A 15,493-nucleotide genomic window follows, 5' to 3' on the forward strand; every position below is an offset into this window, starting at 1 on the left:
CAAAACGAAACTGAAGAAAGCATTGCTAGGGCGAGTATGAACTGTGCATACTCGGAGGGTTAGTTCGCTCTGACCTAATTTTGATTCATTCTTTTATTTCTTGCCACACCGCTACTTAAACCCTTTCCCGAATCGCAATTATCGTATCTTTTGGTAATACATTAGTTGCTAATACAGGAAAGTGGCACTCTGATAGTTACCTATAGTTCATAAATGCACAATGTGTATTACATACAAAATTTGTCAACTGTATTCAACCAAAATATTTAAGTCACGCTTTTGAACCGATGCTCTGTAGCAGCAGGGACTGTGAACAGACCACTTGCTTTAAAGTCCATTTATGAAAATAAAATTTTATACTAAAAAATGAAAACAATAATGTCAATAACATTAAAAAGAAACCTCTAACAGGTATGATATAGGAGGGTGAACAGACCACTTGCTTTAAAGTATATTTATGAAGAAACAAAGTTCATACGAAAAAAATGAGAAATACAAACGTAATAACGTCAAACCGAAGCATCTAACCAAAACAGAGAGTTTCTCTAATTGGGTTAGCTCATTTTGTTACTTCATCTTTGTCGTTCGTGTTTTTATTAATTTTAATACCTGTTTTTGTTTACCTTTCGGGCACTCATTTGTGGTCGCACCCACCCTGCTGCTATCTTTTTATCCAAAGATTTTATCAAGACCTTTACGATATCGTGACACTGGATCATGTAAATTTATTGTTATAAATCCGTATGGGGTAGCTTGTGCTTTTGAAAAGACGTTTTTGAACTTAATCATGTCCATGTTCCCTGAACACCAAGTCTGATGGATGTTTCGCAGAGTATATTAATCGATTCCATTAAAGACAACCAAACTATTACAGTTATCTCTAATTACTTTTATTACGTTTATCATCAAAATTATTTGATCTAGTTTTGGTAACTTCATCTGTTACAACGAGATGTTTATAAGGCCTAAAACCATTTGTTATCCAATTAATTTTTCTATTTAATGCTTGTTTGTAATGATCAAATCGTAGCTTGTTTGTAATGATCATCCAAAATCGTACCTTGTTTCTAACATGATCATTATTCAACCCTTTTGCCTTTTCCATTTTGTCATTTACATCATTGGTCAATATTGCATACATTTTACTACGATGTCCAACGAATTCCTGGATAATTCTGAAGCTAAATTAAGCTTTAAACTTTCCAATCACTTTTTGTGTTTGATGGCTCATGAAATCCTGTTTTTGATGAAACAGCGGATAAATCAAATAATTGTCTATTATCGTAGATATCTTATAAAACATAATTATTAGCACAATATGTTCCATAAATTTCATAAACAAGCGAGTCAGTATCTGTGAACATCACATTTGCATTAGGCCATTTCTGTTTTACAAAGCCGTAGTGAAAATCATACACTAACCACTTTGACAATTTTAATACTTACGTACCAACAAGCGAGTCAGTATCTGTGAACATCAAATTTGCATTAGGCCATTTCTGTTTAATTTAAAACTAATTTAGCCTTTTTTATTCTTCACAAGAACAAGATTTTCAGATATATTTATTAACCCATCAAACGTATTTGAGTTAATCACTTTCCTACATCGACGTTTGTTATTAATTATTTCAACATTTACACGTTTCCTTATATTCTAACTGTCTTTCCGTACACTTAATTGTTCATAGCTTTAAAGAAATCCTTCTCTAAATCTGTCGTCGCTTTTGCTCATCGCTCAGTGTTAGAATCAATATAGAATTTCATCCAACGAGAATGATCAAACATTAACACGAAGTGAATCTTTACAATTTTTAATCCGGCATCAACAGCAAGTTTCAGTATTTTATAATGACAAACATAGTTTCGCTTATTGAATAGATTAGATATTAGTTTTGAAACAGTACAAGGTCCACTTGTGCGAGGAGATAAATGTTCTTCTTTTAACATAGCATTATTTATCACCATTTGTTCTGCGAGACAAGGATAATCGTTATGATAATGATGTAACTTTTCAGGATAATCAACTTCTACTTCGACAAAATAGCTGCACACGTCACTCATTGGCTTGGTTACATTGTTTGTCTCTTTGAAATCGAGGACTGGGTGTCTGATCCTATACTAATATATTAAAACACGTGGTGTGTTATATATATTTGATTTAATTATATCTGATATAATAGTAGTGAAGTGGGGCTATAGGGCGTCAAGGGGAATTAGCATTACAGGACCCCCTGGGCCTGTATAGCGTCTGTGTAAATTTAACATGGGAAAAAATCGTGGGCCTGTATAGCGTCAAGGGAATTTAACATGGGAATATATTTTGGGCCTGTATAGCGTCAAGGGAAATTTAACATGGGAGTAAATCGTGGGTCTGTATAGCGTCAAGGGGAAATGGAACAGGGTCGGGACCCTATTTTAATAAGGTCCCGACCTGATAGGTCTATGGAAATGGAACAGGGGAGAGGGATAGAACACACACACACACACACACACACACACAAATAAAATAAAAAATGGGGTAGGCAATTGAAAGTCAAGGTCTTTTCGAGATATTGGAGTGGCCCTGAAAAGGGCCTTTGGTTTTATGTTAATATTAAGGTATACTAACATAAAGGGCATCTGCGACATCTTCTTCTTAAACTTCGTCTCACTGTAGGACCATAGATTAGCACTCTTTTAAGGCATCCTTGCCTCTCCACATAGACTCTTCGCATCCACAGGCTGGTGTCTGTCCTGTGGATAACTGTCCACTTGGATCGGACATACATCGGTATGTCCGTCCGGAACATCATGGAAGAAACAAGAGTCGACGACTTAGCTGTGGTCCACATGTTGCGGGTGCCGAGAATAGGTGAAGGAATGCAGTGAACTGCACTTATTTATAGGAAGAGGAAGGATTCAAACGGATTGAGTTCGTTGACCAATCCAAACACGCGTTACAAAATTCAGTCAGCCCACGTCCAATCCGAAGAGACCAGTCTGTGACGTCACGTAGTCTATATAGATTTGCTAGCGCCTGTGCGCAGTCAATCCATGCGACAGTTTTTCAACATGACGGAAACTCAGAAAACGATCAATTGGGGTGTACCAGCCGTTGAGACTACCCAACGGAACCCGGACTTACTTTCAGAAGAGGTGAATTGGGATTATGTGGATTTTCTTACCTCGCAAGAATTTGTTCCAGAACCTTCGTCACCTTCTCCTTCATTACCACACGTGGAGAATTTTAGACAGAGAGAGAAAGAAGAATTGGAGAAATTTATATCGCAGCAAAAGGAAGCAGAACAAGCTTTTCTCCTACAGCAGCATCAGCAGGAAGAAGAGGTAAGAAAAAAACAAGAAGAAGAAGAAGCAGCAAAGAAACAAGAGGGTGAAAGTCAAACCGTCACGGTACTGTTAGACATTTTAGTGGAGTTAAGAAGTCTGAAACAAATGTATCAGACTTCTTTATTACGACCGAAGAGAATACGACCTTCCCGAGCTAAACACTCCAGCCCTGTGACTAAGCCTACCGTACCACCCATAGTGATTTCAACCAAATCATCATCATCAGAAGTAGACCTAGGCCGTGGCAAAGGCTTAAGGCAGTTAAAGTTGATTGCTTAAACTCACCCCTACACCAAAAAAAGGCCCTTTTCAGGGCCACCCACGTCTCTCGAAAAGAGATAGACTTTCAGTTGCCAATAACTAAAAAAAAACAAATATTTTACCTAATAGTACGTGTCTGTGTATGAGTGCGTGAGTATAGGTTCTTATTTTAAAATCAAAACCCAAAGACGCTTACCTTTTTATACCTAATTTATTCTTTTATAAATATTTACAATCCAATTCACAATTCAGAACAAATCACTTTAAAAAGTTCATAAGACTTCTTCTATCTCTTTGTTTACTCTCTCTGTTTTTTCAATTTTTTCACTGTTACAGTCTTTTCCTCTTCTTTCTCTTCACTTTCTTCTCTTCTTCTCCTGTTTCTTTTTCTTCACCTGTCTACTTTCTTTCTCTTCTTCTTCATCTTCCTCTGCATAATCCCTTTCTTCTTCTTCTGACTCCTCTTGTTTCTTTTTTGGACAATCTGGAGACCAATGTCCTTTTTCTTGACAATGATAACAGGTATCTTGACTTTTGTCTCTTTTAACCCCTGTTTTGCTTTTTTGATGGTCTGGACACTCTGAAGACCAATGCCCTTTCTTCTGACAGATATAGCAAGTATCTTGACTTTTATCTCGATAGGAAGGAGAGTAGTCCGACGGCTGGTCTGAAGAAAATTTTCTAATGACCCCTCGCAAAGCTCTGATGAAACGTTCGATCTGGGTAGTCTCTTCCATCGTTCTACTCGGTTTGAGAGTGAAATGAATAGTGAAAGGACAAGACACATACCCTTTATATACGCTGGTCTGCCATGTCTATAAATTAGTCCATGGTGTTTACACTTTAGTCATTTGATATTTTGCTATCAAGATGAAACGATCCAATTCATATGAGAAGAAAGAAAAAGAAAGTAAGAGGCAGAAACGTGATCTATCGCCTCGTACCAGGGCTGAAATCTTGGCACAAATTCATGCCAGTGATTTTGAAGAGGACATGAGTGAACCAGAATACAAACCCTCTAAACAAAGTTCACCACCCTTAGTCAACCCTGAAAAGTACTATTCCATTCAAGAGACGGAAAAGCCTCCCTCAAGAAAATTTAGAACCACGGTTTACAAATACACGGAGAAGTTTAAAAATTTCAAGTCCACACTCAAGCGACAATGTCAACCCAAAGAAGACGATCGCTTGAGACTTTCCATACAACACGACGGCTTGAAATCCCCTGCTTGGATCGAGTTTAGCAGCCCTGCAGAATTGACCGCTTCCAAAGTCATGGGCAAGATTCAACACGTGCAACAATCCAATGACCAGTTTGACATCACCGATGGAAAAGCCACACTGGACATGACCCACGTTTCACCTCCTCAAGGGACCGGACAACGCAATAAGGTGTTATTGGTGAACGACCTTCGCAGCATTAAGCGTAGCCTCGTCCAAATTCACAACCCTCAAGACCAGATGTGTTTAGCCAGGGCTATCTTGGTGGGACGAACCTATGCCAACAAGAACGACACGGCAGAATGGAAAAGAGCCTGGAAAACTATTCAACAATCGGACCGAGCTTAACAACAAAACGAAGCAGAACTCCTGTTGCAACAAGCTGGTCTGTCCACAGATACACCCTGTGGCATTCCTGAGCTGCAAAACTTGCAAGACATCCTAGCTCCACTCTACACCTTGAAAGTGCACCCTCAAGAAGTGCGCGGGCTTCTGTTGTTTCGAGACCAAGACTTTAAAGATGGAAAATACATTCACCTCTATCATCACGATGAACATTTCGATACCATTATCAGTATCACCACATTCCTGGGATACAGTTATTACTGTGAGCAATGTGACTATGGTTATAATAATCGAGAGCAACACAAACATTGTGGATCGAAATGCTCAGGATGTTTGGCCTCTCCACCCTGTCTGAGCGAAGGACAAGAACCAGTGCATTGTTCAACTTGTCTGCGCACGTTTGTCAGCCCTGCCTGTTACCAACAACATTTGAAGACGCAAGGTTCACAGAGGAAATGTGCTTGTCAACTGCTGAGATTGTGTCCTACGTGTGGACAAGGCATACTTACCAATAATGCCAAGGCACACGTATGTCGAGGAAAGAAAAAATGTCACATTTGTCACCACATCGTGGACTTGGAACACCAATCCTACGTGCAAAAATACCAATCCCAACCAAAGAAAGAGGACGGCCACAAGAATAAAAAAGGCAATTTCATCTTTTTCGATTTCGAATGCATGCAAGAGACCGGTATTCACATTCTTAATTTCTGCGTGGCTCATCGAGCGTGCGAAAAGTGCATTCAAGAACCTATTTTCAGTCATTGCCCTCACTGCAGTAAGATTCCTGGAGGGCGTGAAAAAATATTTCAAGGACTGAACACGCTAGCCGATTTCGCCCGATGGGTCTTAGACCCCTTCGACAAGACGTGGAGCCAAGAGGACATCGAACGTTACGGAGATTTTCATCGTCATGCCACGGTGATGACTCACAATTTCTCCGGATACGATGGACAGTTTCTTTTGAGGTACTATACGGAACATGGCACCGAACGTCCTAAAGTCACTTTGAATGGAGCCAAAATCATTTTCATGCAAGTGGGACAAGTGCAGCTTAAAGATTCGATGAGTTACTTGGCCATGCCTTTGAGTCGAATGCCTAAAACTTCTGTAATGACAGAAATGGCTAAAGGGTACTTTCCACACTTTTTCAATACGGAAGCCAATCAACATGCCGTTCTACCCCATTTGCCTGAGGCTAAAGACTACGACCCCGACAACATGAGTAACGAACAACGAGAAGCTTTCTACGCTTGGTACCAGGCTCACGCCTCAGACCCTTTTGACTTTCAGGAAGAAATGCTAAAGTGTTGTCGTTCCGAAGTGGACATTTTACGGCGTTGCTGTGGAAAATTTCGAGAACTGTTCATGGAACATGGAGAGGTCGATCCTTTGAAAGAAGCTTGCACCATTGCCAAAGCGTGTTCCTTAGTCTACCGGCAACGATTCATGCCTGAAAACACCGTGGCTGTCATCAGTCCTCAAACGACCAACTATGTCAAACGTCAATACTCGGTCAAAGCCCTACGCTGGTTACATTACTTGTGCGACAAGGAAGACAAATGGATTCAGCATGCCCGCAACGGAGGGGGCGAAAATACCATCGGAACGCATTCGGTCGATGGTGGGGACTTAGAAAACCCCAAGATCGTGTACGAGTTTAACGGTTGCTTATTTCACGGATGTCCCGTCTGTTACCCTGACCGTGGCACTAAAAATCAGTTTTTACAACGAACCATGGAAGATTTGTACCAGGACACTTGTCAGCGACGCCTAAAGTTAGAACAGGAAGGATACCAAGTGGTGGAAATGTGGGAACACGAGTACGATCACCGTTTGAAAACCGAACGTGAGTTTAAACGCCTCGTGGAAAGTTGCCAGTTCATGGACCCGCTGAACCCGAGGGATAGTTTGTACGGAGGAAGAACCAATGCCACCTGTTTGCTGTACCAAACCAACGAAGAGAAAGGAGAAGAAATGAAATACTTGGACGTGTCTTCGCTGTATCCCTACGTGTGCAAATATTGTCGCTTTCCTGCAGGGCACCCACAATTGTTCACGGAACACATCGACCTGAAAAACATTCGACAATACGAAGGTCTGATCAAGTGTAAAGTTTTGCCTCCCACGGACTTGTACCATCCCGTCTTACCTCACCATTGCCAAGGTAAACTGATGTTTCCTTTGTGCCGTACTTGTGCCGAAACGTGCAACCAAGACCAGACTTGTTAGCACACCCAGGAAGAACGGGCCTTGACGGGAACCTGGGTCAGCGTAGAATTGTTCAAAGCTCTGGACATGGGATACCAACTGTTAGAAGTGTACGAAATTTGTCACGTTCCCAAGACACAACAATACCACAAGGGTGACCCCACGCAGAAAGGCATTTTCGCAGACTACGTGGATGCCTTTTTGAAACTGAAACAAGAAGCCAGCGGCTATCCGTCCTGGTGTCACACTCCCGAAGACCAAATACAATTCAAAGAGAAATACTGGGCACAAGAAGGCATTACTTTAGACCACATCGAGAAAAACGAAGGCAGGCGATCGTTTGCCAAAGTGATGTTAAATTGCTTGTGGGGTAAAATGGCACAACGACCGTGTTTACCCAAGACGGAATACCGAACCTTCCCGCTACTTCCAGATGATTCACGACAAAACCAAATTCATGAAACACGTGGACGTCATTCGCGAGAATTTGATCTTAGTGAATTACGAAGAAGATCTGGACTTTGTACAAGACGACCCCTTTGGAAATGTCATCACTGCGGCTTACGTGACAGCTCATGCTCGCTTAAAATTGTACGAAGCTTTAGAACTGTTAGGGGAACGTGTCCTGTACTTTGGCACGGACAGTTGCATCTACATCCATCACCCGAGTCAACAGCACCCTACCATCGAAGGAGACCGTTTAGGAGCCTGGACAGACGAGCACCCCGACGACAAGATTCTAAGTTTCGCCAGTGGCGGTCCTAAAAATTACGGCTACGAATACCAGGCAAACAAGGAGAAGTACACACGAAGTGTAAAGTGAAAGGATTGACTCTGAATTATCGTGCCAGTGGATTGGTGAACTTTGACGTATTGAAAGAAGCCTTGCAGTCTAGAGAAGATGAACACTTTAAAGTGACCACCTATCAGCCCCCAAAAATTGTACGTTTACCCACCCACCACATCGTCAGTCGACCCTTGGGGGCTATGGTCAAGATCGATAGTTCATTGTGACTATCAAGACCAAGCGAACAAGATGAATACTTTCAGCAGCAGGGAAGTTGTACAGACCAGGTGGCTCAGATAAATTTAACCCTCCCATCAAACATTTATCCGTAGAAGCCTCAGAAAGCAGAAATAACGCCTCCTGCGCAAATTAATCCGCAAAATTTCAACCCAAAGTGCATTTTCAGGCATAAAAAAAAACAGCATTTTTTTTGGGGGGGGGGGGTATTGTGAAATTTGTGTGTGATTGCAAGATTGGGTTGCAATTTTATGAGTAAATTTGATCAAGACCGATTCGATACCTACTACGAGGATCATGAAGATTAATCGTGACAAATCCGTGCGGTGTTGCCTGAGCGTGACTAAAGAAATTTTTAAACTTATTTATGTCCATGTCGCCGTTGCACCAAGTTTGATGGATATTCCTCAGCGTGTGAGTATCAACTCCATTGAAAACTGATAAAATATTACAATTATCTCTAATTACCTTCGGAATTTGCGTATATCGCTGTGTCACGTAAATCACATCGGTGTTCTTGTGTCGGCCACGCGAGAATATCCTAGCTGGGTTAGTTTGCTTATCCAGCATCACATCATCGAAAACAACAAGATTATTAGTATCGCCGTCTAAACTTTCCACTGATGGAGTTTCATTGATGTCCGTTATAAATTCTATTGTGCCATCCTCAGTATTATCGCTAAATTCCTTTAGTACTTGATAACATCGCTGATCATCAACGGATGGCGCAACCAAATACAATTTATCCCATTTTAACCATCTCATTATCAAATTTAGTAACAACTGCGTCTTTCCAGAACCAGATGGTCCAATGATTATCATTCTAATCGAATTTGGTAATGCCTCGGTGTGTTTTATTTGTTCGCGTTTTTTCGTGGCTGAAAAATCAATTACATTCATGTTATTAGAATATTATGGATTCATATTGTGTTAAGTGTCGCACTCGAACTGCTACGCTAAATCCAATCGAAGTCGTTACGCGCAACAACAGGAATGCAATCAGAGGTGAATGTGCGGTTTGTGGAACAAGCAAATTTAGATTTGTTAAAAAAAAGATAGAAGAACCGGAGGAGACATTGCCGCCTCCATGAAAAATCTGCCAGGATTGCCCTGGGCGAAATATCCCGGAGAGAAACATTTGCCAGGATACAATTACTGCGGACCTGGCACAAGGCTAGATATAAGACTTAATAATAATAATCAACCAAATCCTGGTGAAGAACCAGTAAATGCTATTGATAACGCATGCTATTATCACGATCTTGCATATCGCAGCGGAGATTTACAACAAAGACATCTCGCTGATGTGAAGCTAATTCACGCAATAGACGCCATTCCTAATAAAAAATTCAAAGAAAAATTGGCAACTTGGTTGATAAAAGGAGCAATGAAAGGTAAATTAGTTCTCGGTGCTGGTAATTTATAATGGAGCAAATATATTATTCTCCGCGAGGATTCTGGAAAGGAAAATCAGCAATTGCCAAACTTGCCAAGGCCGCAAAAGTAAAACACTCCACCGCTGCATCATGGTTATCAAAGCAAGCTGTTTGGCAAATTTATCTTCCTCCTCCCAAAAAAATACCATACGCGAATTTTTCCGTTAGTGTACCTAACGAAGTTCATCAAGCCGATTTAATGTTTCTTCCTCACGATACCGTTAATGGAATCACATACAAATATGTTCTGACGGTTGTTGATATTGCTAGCAGATACAAAGAAGCAGAACCACTATCGAATAAAACAGCAACGGAAATAGCAAATGCATTTGAGAAAATTTACTCTCGATCTCCACTAACATGGCCGAATCTTCTCCAGATTGATCCAGGACGAGAATTTCTTGGCGCAGTTACTGCGTTAATGAAAAAGAATAGTGTTAAAATCCGACGTGGCATAGTTGGTGTTCATCGCAATCAAGCCATCGTTGAAAGATTCAACAAAACGTTAGCGGAACGATTATTCGGATATCAGTACGCGAGAGAATTTATTCAAGATAAACGATCTCACGATTGGGTAACAAGATTACCTCACGTGATTAATGCGCTAAATAACGAAGTAACACGAACGATATCAATGAAACCCGCAATTGCAATTACAAAAACAAAAATACCACTAAAGCGAAGTTCAATAATTTCGCCGGTGTTAGGTAGCGTTATTGTAAGGTATTTGTATAAGGAAGGAGAAGCCGAAGGTGGCAGAAAAAGAGCAACTGATCCAAACTGGAGTGTTACGACACATAAAATATCAGCCGTAACAAGATCATCGGGAAGACCGGCAATTTATTTTCTAGATTCATTAGCACCACAACGCGGATTTACCAAAGAAGAATTACAAGTAATTCCAAAAGATACTCAATTACCGCCATCTTCGTTAATGTGAAATTTAATTCTACCTAGCTGAGATAATTTTCTTACTCGAGAAACAGCTAGATAAACTAAATTTGACCAGGAAATTCTATCATCGACAATCCAAACTTGGCCATCTACTGTTAATCCTTGTGATGAATGTATCGTTGCTGCATATCCGAGTTTCCACGGCGATCTTTCTGCGCTTATCGCATCATTGACAAGATTAATATCAACGAAAATAATATCGTTCAAAACCATTATTTTTTCTTCTCCGCATGGCAAAATAACATTAATATTTTGTTTCCTAGTATCAGCTGGCCTATAGCATAATGGTACCTGCAACGTTGGAAATTTCTCACAGTGAAGCTTAAATAGTATTTCCTGAATAGCATCGCGAATAATTTTTCTACTAGCCACAATCAAATGATCCGGACGCCACAAAGTTAGAAAATTATCCATCGGAGTCTCATCAATTATTTTTCTCATCACATCACATTGAAATTTATTAGGTTGCAACCGAATCATTTTTTTAAACTCGGTCAGTAAAATATCATTAGATCTATAATCAGCATCAATCTCTTCATAATAATCCACAAAATTTCTAAGCCATCTATGAGGAGATTCGCCATCAATAGGATCAGGTTGGCCGTGATCGCCGCACATTATTACTGCGGTGTTTTTTTCTTCTAGCCAACTCAGGAATGATTTTAACAAAACTAAATTTACTGTGCAAATTTCATCAAATATTATAATTTTGTTGATATATTTGTTTCCCATTCGAGCTGGATCCCACAATCCACCACTATATTTGAAATAACTGTGATAAGTACAAGAACTAACGCCACGCTGCTTTATTTCTCGCGCTAGTCTGTGAGTTGGAGTCAACACGATCATATCAGAATTTGAAAATAAGTTTATTGCTCTTGTTGTTTTACCACTACCGCCAGGACCATTCAGATAAACAAATTTGTTTCGTGAAATCGGATCAAACGCAGATGCGGCTGTTGATACTTCATCGCATTGGTCTTTATGAAACTTATCACAATCTTCCACATCAGCATCTTCGCAATAATCTAGAATATCCTCATTTTTTATTCTCCAGGTTCCCCAAGAACCATCGGTGATTAAATTTTCCAACCTACACTGATATTTTTTATTGATATAAAACGAATCCGTTGCAACTCTTACCGCGATATCAGAAAATTTATTTATCATTGATAGTAAATTGATACTCACATAAGCGAGCATCGATGATCTTAAATGAGTATACTGCGCTGACTCTCCATCGAGATAAGTAATCACGGTACCTAACTTCGTTCCATCAATAATAATATTTTCTCTGTTGCAAAATATTCCACGCGATACTGTATCGGCAATAATAAAATCCATCTCAGCATCATTGATGAATAATCTAGCGTGTCTATGCTTATGATCAACTGATCCTCCTTGAGTGAATTTACCAATGATTTTTCTTCCAATATCTTTCGCGTTTTCGCAGTCCGTGGGTAACCACACTTCAGTTTGTTTCCTGTAGGATATAATCGCCTCGCTCACCGTCAGCGATATCAACATCGACGAATCCAGCATATATCTCAATAATACCGTAGGGACCCATTTGCGTTGAGATAAATGCCGACCAAACCAAATATAGCAAATCTTATGTAAATTCTCAGCAAACTTGAATGAAGTAACATGAGCGAATCCGGTCATAACAAAATCGGGTAATGGTCCATTAATTGCCACTCTCGTCATCTCGTTAGTAGGATGACCGAATTTAGCAAAATAATCCGCACAATCGCCATATCCGAGGAAACTTCCAGGATAGCACGCGCTCATGTCAACAGAAATCATATCTTCGAAATAATATTTGGTATTCCATAATCCTCCATGGCCGTATTCGATACAACTAAGTTGAATATCATTAAGAAACTCATTCCTCGTAGGTTTCCACGAATTTCTTTCTCTAGCAGCGTGAGCGGCAACAGACGGAACAGTAAAACAATTTGTCAGCAACTGATCTGGATTTGATGAATATTTCTCTGCGATATTTTTCATCGCTTCATGCAGTATTTCATCACGGTAAATATCTCCGCGTGGCAAGATAAATTGATCGTATCTTTCTTCGCTAGAAAATAACCAAACCGATATTGGATCAGATGCGGCTAATAATTTGATATATCGGAACATTGCATCAGAATTGTCTTTTCCAACATCCGTGGAAGATTCCGCGGGATAGAATTTAACAACACGATCCTTCGGGAATATCATCACTGACTGAGTCCACGCATGTGAATTATGATCAACAATTTCGATTGGTGTTCCTCGAGAATTATACGGCGACGAATATAATATTTCACCCGATAGTGTTTTAACCGTAATAGGAAATTTAAGTTTTTTACTCAACGCAGCAACATCATCAATCGATGCGCCATCAGCGACTGTCTTTGCCCATGAATTAATTTTATCCAGTCTTAATTGAGTTAGACCAGATCCGCGACGAGCATTTTTCATATGCTCGATGACGCGCTCGGCAACGCAATTTATCATCGGTGATTCTTTCATCGCGGGTAAATTTTTCGCATCAGGATTATTATTTAGCCGATAAATTCCATAAACTACAGCACTGGAAGGATAAGCTCTAGCGTAATAAGGACCATCAATCCCTAATAACAATCCCGGTTTCGAATTCTTATCAAGAACGACATTTTTCTTACCGCCGCGTACTGGATCTCGTTTATCGCGAATAATCCAAGTGTCATCGGGCATTTGTGCAATAAATTTTATTCCAAAGATAAATCGCTCTTCTTTGTGTTCAGATTTTATATGCTCGATTATCTTTTTCGCTCGCTCCAGATTCATCGTAGCATCAATGAAGTTAGTTTTCCAAGTTGACCAAACATGAATTGCTCCATCATCGAAAAATTCTTTCTTCGCACGATCAACTTCAGGAATGATATATTCTGCCTCATCAAGATCAAATAAATCCATTATTATATTTTAGACAAATGTTTAAATTATAATAATGAAGCAATGCGCTTGGATAATAGTTGGATCAACAAAATCATGTGACAAATCTTGCAGAGGTGAATATTGCGGCGCTCATATATACGAAGTTCGACGAGGCAACAAAGGACCACAACGATGTTTGGTTTGCCAAGTTGGTATTCGAGGAAAGACAAGATTGTGTTTTTCTTGTGGAGGAAAGAAATATCGTGAACTACGGAGATATTATGAAAAGAAATCTTCCTCAGTAATTTCTTGTGAAGAAGATTATATTAATCGTTTCAAAGCAAATTATGATTTAGAAGTATAAAATATAGTATATGGAAGTAAAATCAACGATTCCTATGAGTGAATATAGATCGCATCCCATCATTGATGATTATGAAGCATCCAAGGATGGAAATGTGAGACACATCAGAACAAAAAATCTTGTTGGTAATATTAATATGAATGGATATCTCAAATTTTCAATCGCCAAAAATAATAAACGAAGAAGAACAGGTTACTTCGTTCATAGATTCGTATTCGAATGTTTCCATGGACTCATCAAGGATAATTTGGTTATAGATCACATTGACGGAAATAAACTTAATAATGAATTAACTAATCTTCGAGCCGTGACTCAAAGTGAAAATTGTTCCTCGGGTAACACTGGAAAATATCCGAAAGATGCCAAGTCAGTTAAGTCGGTAAATCAAGAAACAAATGAAGAAATTGCATTTGAGTCGATATATGCTGCTGCGAAATTTTATGAAATTACTCCAGTATCGATATGGCGAGTAGCGGAGGGAATAAACCACAGAACATTTTCCTACAATCTCGGCGAGTGGATCAGATTCTTCTATGTTCCAATAATATTTGATGACGATGAAGAATAATTAAATACTACAAAATTAGTATAATGGACGAAGAAATAATAAACGATATTATGGGAGAGATTAATAGTTTGAAAAGAAAAATAGATCTCCCATCGGATCTTGATGTGAATAAAATCAGATCAGAATTCGAAACAATTATTCTAGGAAGACTCGAATATAAATATACCCTGCCGTCAGAATATAAATTAATAAAGAAAATTCAAATTGCGATGTACCAATCACTTGCAACGGTCAGTGATGATCACATCGAGGATTTTGTTAAATTATCAACGCTAGTAGAAAAAGCTAGATTAATTTTATCCGACGCATACGAATCAAGAAAAATTACAAGTTCGCGCGTTAGACAGTTGAAAAAACTTGTTGATGAGAATAAAGCAAGAGAATCCTTGATTCCTAAAACGGCATAAATTTGCAAAATAAAAAAAAAAAGATTAATTTTTGAAAATTCTCCTGGGTTTTATTTATTTTTTTCGTTTGTTTTTCCCTGGGATACAGATTTAAAAATCAAAAACTTTCGCTTACGATCTCACCAACAAGCTGATACTTAATGTTTCTCCGCGAATATCAAGTAAATTTCCATCTTGATTTGTTAGTTTGAAATTTATTCTTGATAATAATCGATTATGACAGCGTAGGTAAAACGGATTAACCGGCTCCTTTATTATCAAGTAACCAGGAGAGACATTAGGAGAGAATGTGTATAATATAAATCCCTGCTTCGCTTTTGATATTGCAGGATCAACATTATAGCTACCTTCTACAACATCAGCATGAAGATAAACAGCAATAACTTCGGTTATATTAACTATCCCAGGAGAAATATGTCTTCCTTGTCCAATTCCATCATTATCATGCATCAAGACTGATTCTGCTTGTGA

Source organism: Sinohyriopsis cumingii, chromosome 10 (genome assembly GCF_028554795.1).
Source record: "Sinohyriopsis cumingii isolate HCF-2022 chromosome 10, ASM2855479v2, whole genome shotgun sequence".
Lineage (NCBI taxonomy): Eukaryota > Metazoa > Mollusca > Bivalvia > Unionida > Unionidae > Sinohyriopsis > Sinohyriopsis cumingii.